Source organism: Electrona antarctica, assembly GCF_951216825.1.
Source record: "Electrona antarctica genome assembly, chromosome: 6".
Classification (NCBI taxonomy): Eukaryota; Metazoa; Chordata; class Actinopteri; order Myctophiformes; family Myctophidae; genus Electrona; species Electrona antarctica.
In genome coordinates, this window is record NC_136811.1 from 41398675 (window position 1) to 41405624 (window position 6950).

Here is a 6950-nt window from a genome sequence, read left to right on the forward strand (position 1 = left end):
GCTGTTCTGTTCTGTTCTGTTTCCTTTTCTTACTTTCCTCAACACTTTGTTCTACTGTACCAAGTCCTGAACTGTTTTTAATTAATTATACTTACTGATTGTATCAAGACAAGACAGTATATGAAAAGCTTCATCACTTTTGTACCTGCATTACAGCTTAAATGATGCACCTGTTTCGGCATCAGCTGGTATGGATGGTTATTGGTATAAAACATACTGTATCCCTGTTTGTGTGTCCCTGTTTGAGTTGTCATTACACCACCACAACTAAAACAGTGTCTTTAGAAACCTGGCAATTGCATGTTTCTTATATGCCTGTTCCAGTTTTCCAGTCCTGAGATCAGACAAACTTTTTTATGAGAACACAAAAAACAGTACATATCTAATCTAACCCTTTAAAAATGTCTTCGTCTGATTGTATAAACATTAGCTGGCAATTGCATGTTTCTTATATGCCTGTTCCAGTTTTCCAGTCCTGAGTTCAGACAAACTTTTTTATGAGAACACAAAAAACAGTAAATAATCTAACCCTTTAAAAATGCCAATGTTTTTCATTCGCTGTTCAAGGTATCAGACCTGTCTATTTTCTCACTTGTAACTTGATGTGAAAAGTGCAGTGTGTCCCCTTGTTTTTACCATGCTACATTGGTGATATCACATAGTATACAAACCTCAGTGTAAACTCACCAGTCACCACTTGACCTGGATTCTTTTCAGGGAACAGAATGGGTAAGACTTCATGATAAATGTGTGTGTTGACTGTTGACTATTGATGTAGTGCTGTTGAGCAGAAAGTTGATGGTTTGAGTCCAGACTCCAGGCTGTAGTGACTAGTGATGGTCGCACCAGTAAGAGGTGTGCTTTTCTTTTACCACATAATAGGGATTCTAGGATTCATGTTCTTAAACACCATACTGCTTTGTATATGGTTCTTTTAGGATCTCCCCTCAACTCTTCCAGCGATGTCACCAGGAGGTTCTGAGTTGATGTCAGCATACACGGTAGGCTATGTTGTTGTCTGAACCGAGTGACCTCTCTGCTGCACAGAAATAGCTACCTGCCAATAACATGATTGCTGAAGATAAATGTGTTATGTTTTGACATTTATATTTTGATATAATATATAATATTTTGTTTCTCTATGGTGAATTATGCAGATTAGGTCCCTTTCAAACTGCCAAAGTGATGATTTCATATCCTATTCCTTAGCTCATGCTACATGGAAAGATAGCCAAAGTTAGGCTGCCGGACAGCACAGTGAATGCTGGAGAGCACCTCACATGACAGAACCTTGTTAACACATGCCATTCGGAACATTTATAAACCTTCGCAGGACGGTGTCACACTTGCTAGCCAACAAGAACAAGTGAACCCGTCATATACAAATTAGGCTTTACTGTCACTACTTTGATGTGTAGAGATTCCCCTGTTGTCTGCAGGGATGGATAGAATCCCCCCCTACTGTAGGTTTATTCACAAAACAGTAAACAGGAGGGGTATTGGTGTAGAGACCTGGGGATGACGGTCAGTGGTTAACTTGGAGTAATTGTTTAATGTTGGGTTTATAGGGATGCACAGATGCTATATCTTAAGATGTGAAAAGATTCATCACTTTTAGGGATGCACCGAATGGGAAATGATTGGCCGAAACCGAATATAGAAAACAGAATAGCCGAATATGATTAATATTATATATAATTAATTTATTTATTTTACCAGTTTTTATACCATTGCTGTCATGGCCGTACAGGACCCTTCTCTGAGCAATGAGGGTTTGACATTATACTCAACTGCTTGCAATATTACTGAACAAGGAACTGAAATGTAGTAGTTGTAAGTCACTCAGGATAATGTTGGGTGCATAACTAAAATGTACATATTTCAGACAAATAGGGCATGAAAACATGAATACAAAAGTGTAAAACAAATTAATGAAAATAAGAACAATTCAAAGCAATTATTTATGTACTGAAACTTTCTTTATATGATTATATCAAATGTAGTTTTGTAACTTCTTTATACATTTTATCATGGCAAAATGAGAGGGCAAATGAGTTGGCAAAACATATCTCTTTTAGAACATAGACAAACACGTCTTAAGCGAATTCTGCCAAGATACAGTATAGACATAACAGGAATACTATCTATCTATACTATAGATAGATAGTATTCCTGTTATGTTACCTTGTCAATAACAGATCTAGGTCCCAGTTGGTGTGTAACACGAATGACAATGTTGACAATATGTTTACCAGTAAATGAAATAAATAGGTGAGAAAACAGGAGTTTCAGGTTGTAGAAATCATGGCCATTTATTGAGGCAAATAAAAAGACATGCCGTTAAAAGCGGTGAATACTTTATTTCATGCAAAATAGCACACAGTGCCCATATTTATTTTACGGCTAAAATGTTGTCGTGTCGTTTTGCTCTGTGGAGGAAAAAGTGGCATCACTTCAGTACGTTTTCTGCATTAGATTCAATACTTTAATCATAAAAAAAATAAAATCTGGGCCACTGGCCGTGCATTATTGCCAGATTCCCAAGGCAGGATTAGCACGCCACACAAACACAGATATCTGCTGTTTAACAATGAGGGTCAGGTCTGATGTGCTTCATCACAGAGAGAAACAAAGGCCTGTCAGTTCTGGCCCATACATGGTTAAAAACATGGCATTTGTGTTTGATCCTGGGTAAATCCTGGCAGAGATTAGTCCATAAAGCATGTGAAATAGCTATCCAGCAGGCCGGTTGCTGCTGTGTCCCTGAACACACTGCACACAGCGCGGCTCCCCGCTGGCCTGATGCTACAACACTGAGTTGAGATGAGATGCAGTGCCGAGGGGAGACTCCTGTTCCATCTCTCCTGCTGTCACCTATACCCATGCACAGGCCATTATGTATTTCATTATTTGTATAGTCTTTAAACCTATTTCATTAAAGGACCACTTCACCACTTTTCAACCTATGTTCATATAATAGGTCCTCACTAATAATCATGATAAAATGGCACAAGAAAGAAACTGCAGGCTTTCTAGTCATGAAAAGTTGCAATGCGAAAATGGAAGCCATCGTTCTCACGATAATAAAAATCAAAACATTTTTGTAAAAAAAAATCTGCTTAACAATGACTGTCACTGTGGGCGTGGACAGGCTGATACCACAGCCCTCCTATGAGACATAGACTGAGTAGAAAAAAATAGTGCCATTTTATCATGAGTAGGCCTATTAGTGAGGACCTATTATATGAAGATAGGTTGAAAAGTGGTGAAGTTGTCCTTTAAGTATTAGTAACTATAAATTGTCTAGTCAATGTTTACTGTGTGGCACATTTTATGCAAGAAAACATTGTATTGTATTACATTACAGAATATAAAAATAACATATTAACAAAATATTACACAAGAAAAATACAAAAACTGCTCTTACAACGCAGTCCATACAAAATAATATAAAAAACAATACTCAACGAAGGTATAATCATATACAAATAAAATAATTTGATCAAATAAAGTGAGAAAAGCTCACAATCTGTGATACACATACTGTTTTCTCTTTCTCTCTTTGCTCTCTCATACACACATGCACATACGCTATGCTCTCTCTCTCTCTCTCTCTCTCTCTCTCTCTCTCTCTCTCTCTCTCTCTCTCTCTCTCGCTCTCTCTCTCTCTCTCTTTCTCACCTTGACAGGGAGCCCATAATTATCCTGACTACTGCATGCACTCATGAAGCATTCTGTATGATTCATGGGGGAAGTGTGTGTGTGTGTGTGTGTGTGTGTGTGTGTGTGTGTGTGTGTGTGTGTGTGTGTGTGTGTGTGTGTGTGTGTGTGTGTGTGTGTGTGTGTGTGTGTGTGTGTGTGTGTGTGTGTGTGGATGACACACACACACACACACACACACACACACACACACACACACACACACACACACACACACACACACACACACACACACACACACACACACACACACACACACACAGTGTCTCTGAAGAGTTTCCTTCAGACCCAGGAAGCTCAGGTCACATCAATACTTACCAACTTTGCTCTTATTGGCTGCACTCAACTCACTGTGTGTGTGTGTGTGTGTGTGTGTGTGTGTGTGTGTGTGTGTGTGTGTGTGTGTGTGTGTGTGTGTGTGTGTGTGTGTGTGTGTGTGTGTGTGTGTGTGTGAAAGAAAGAGTGGAATAAGCATGATTTGTGCTTATGCCTCGATGCTTCTTACAGTAGCCTATGTGATCCATTGAGAGAGAGAGAGAGAGAGAGAGAGAGAGAGAGAGAGAGAGAGAGAGAGAGAGAGAGAGAGAGATGTCTCTCTCCCCTGGGACATAGGGATTTCTACTGCATCCTTTGTTCTTTGAAAACAACTCTCCAACACAGAGAGAGAGAGAGAGAGAGAGAGAGAGAGAGAGAGAGAGAGAGAGAGAGAGAGAGAGAGAGAGAGAGAGAATGATCCGAGGGTTGAGGGGTGTGGCTCCTTTATCTCACAGTGAAAGAAGGTGGAAGGATGAAGCTATAGACAGGGTAGTCAAAACACACACACTGCGGTAGAGGTCACAAGATTATACTAATACTTGCACTGGGGCGACAAACACTCATCTGCGTCATGCAGAATCCACAGTGCTAATATGATCGTGCAGCGAACACGTTTTGAAATGACCACTAAGGATTCTGCTGTTTAGCATCTTTCCACATTGTCAGTGAATTGACCCATATCTGATATGACACACGGTGTGGGAGCAGGTCTGTACAGCACATAGATAGGAATGAGCTTAACTAACCCTGCAGTGCAGACTAGGCAACCCTGCACTCCTGCAGGACTTGCGATGAAGCGCATGGACTTACACAAGCACTCGTCCGGGTCTGCACGTTTTAATTTGCAGGAGTGATTCAATTTGTCCCTCTGTTGAGCATCAAGCCCTTCCACCCACAACTGGCTGAAGCGTGTTGGACTTCTATCCATGGACTTACAGTACAGGACTCAGGATGAAAATAATAGATCTACAATTTCAGGCCGTGATGTGACGTGTGACACCGGCATACAAGTATAAATCGGATATTAAACAATACCATAGACAACAGGCAGATACAATTAGACAGATGACTGTGACACGTCTAGTCGTCTACTATGTGTATGTTATGTGCAGGTGTTGTGAGTTCTGCTCTGAGAGTGTAAGAATTGACCGGGCCATAAGTGTACACACAGAGTACGGACAGTGTGGTGTGAGGAAGACATGCCTGCATGGGACAAGGCCCGGTAAATGTAAACATGGGTCTAAACACCTGCAACACCAACAGACAGGAGTACATTTTCAGCTACCAACAGTGTGTTGGTCCAAAATGTCCAGTGCTGTCGCAATCCATAGGCATTGTATCCATCATTCATCATTCTCCAGTCCTGATCGGCTGACACGTGACGGCACACAACACATAACATTTCAATGGATCTAAATGCATTAAAAGACACAGTAAACCTGTCTGTTACTGATTGTTTGTATTTATGTAATGCCATGTTCTACGGTCTGTACGCACACCTAACTCACTCATTCAACCTAGTCTAGGCAAACATAGGTGTTTGCAGTTGAGTTTATCATGGATTACGTGCTTGAATGCAGTTCACGAAGAAGACAGGGGGTTATTGGATACAGAGAGTTGTAAGAGGATACAATATAGGGTATTGTGTTTAGGTCTTGGTTGGAGGGGTTTCACATGAGACAGACAAAAAATAGAGTAGGATTAGAACAAGTGGCACATGTAATCCCATATTGGAAACAATGTTGAGAAGACTTGGAACAGGATAGCTGCTGTCACATAGCCTAGTGTGTTGCACTGTGTCTGACAAGGTGCAGTGGTCAAGATGCACAACACATAGTTCACACTTGAAGCTGAAGGCTTCTAGGTTTTTAATCCTGTCTCCTATTTATATTACATATACTATATGTCTCAATAATATATAAAAGATGCTTCAACATTTGTGTAATATATCCTGATAGTAATCATTGTTTTTTTTCTTTTAGGCCCCCCCCCCCCCAAAAAATCACTTACAATATATATTTAACCAAAAAAACATCCCTTACCCTATGAAAATAAATGATTCATAATATGTGCATTCAGTTTCAGACCATGCCTGAATCCGACAGACAAAGAGGTGCCTCACTGTCTTAAGTGGCAGACATATAACAGGGAAACGAGTGACAGAGGAGAGTAAGGGATGGCAAACCACAAGCCGAGAGAGAGAGAGAGAGAGAGAGAGAGAGAGAGAGAGAGAGAGAGAACGATACATGCTATAAAGGCCAGGGTTGGACTCAACATTACGGATACCATAGCTCAACAGAAATGTTTTATTACTTTTATTTTAAACACCACATGTAAATACAATGATTTAACAAAATGTGTTGGAATGGATTATCATCTCTGGTGGCCTTGTCAGTCACATTTGGATTAAATGTCACACTGTGTGGCCGTATGACTGACTGACTGGCTGGCTGGCTGGCTGGCTGACTGGCTGGCTGGCTATCTGACTGACTGACTGACTGACTGACTGACTGACTGACTGACTGACTGACTGACTCGCTGGCTGAATGGCTGGCTGGCTGACTGACTGACTGACTGACTGACTGACTGACAGATATCACTGATAACAGATATCACTGTCATGTTTTCATGTATTTGACTTGCTGCAGTGCTGACAGATAAATGCAATTTTAAGTCAGCAATACCAATAAATGTCAACCACTTATGCCATCTGTGCTTATACTTATAGTCATGTATGTTAATCAAATATTTAGCAGGATTAGAAGATTAAGCATGCTAACCCTGTTGCAAAATAGGCAAACCATCACCAACATTTACTACAGGAATCAGTGTGGAATAATATTTCTGTCCAAAAACCCAAATAAATCACATAGGCAATAAACTAGTATAGGCACATTTGTTTATTGAAAAGAAAG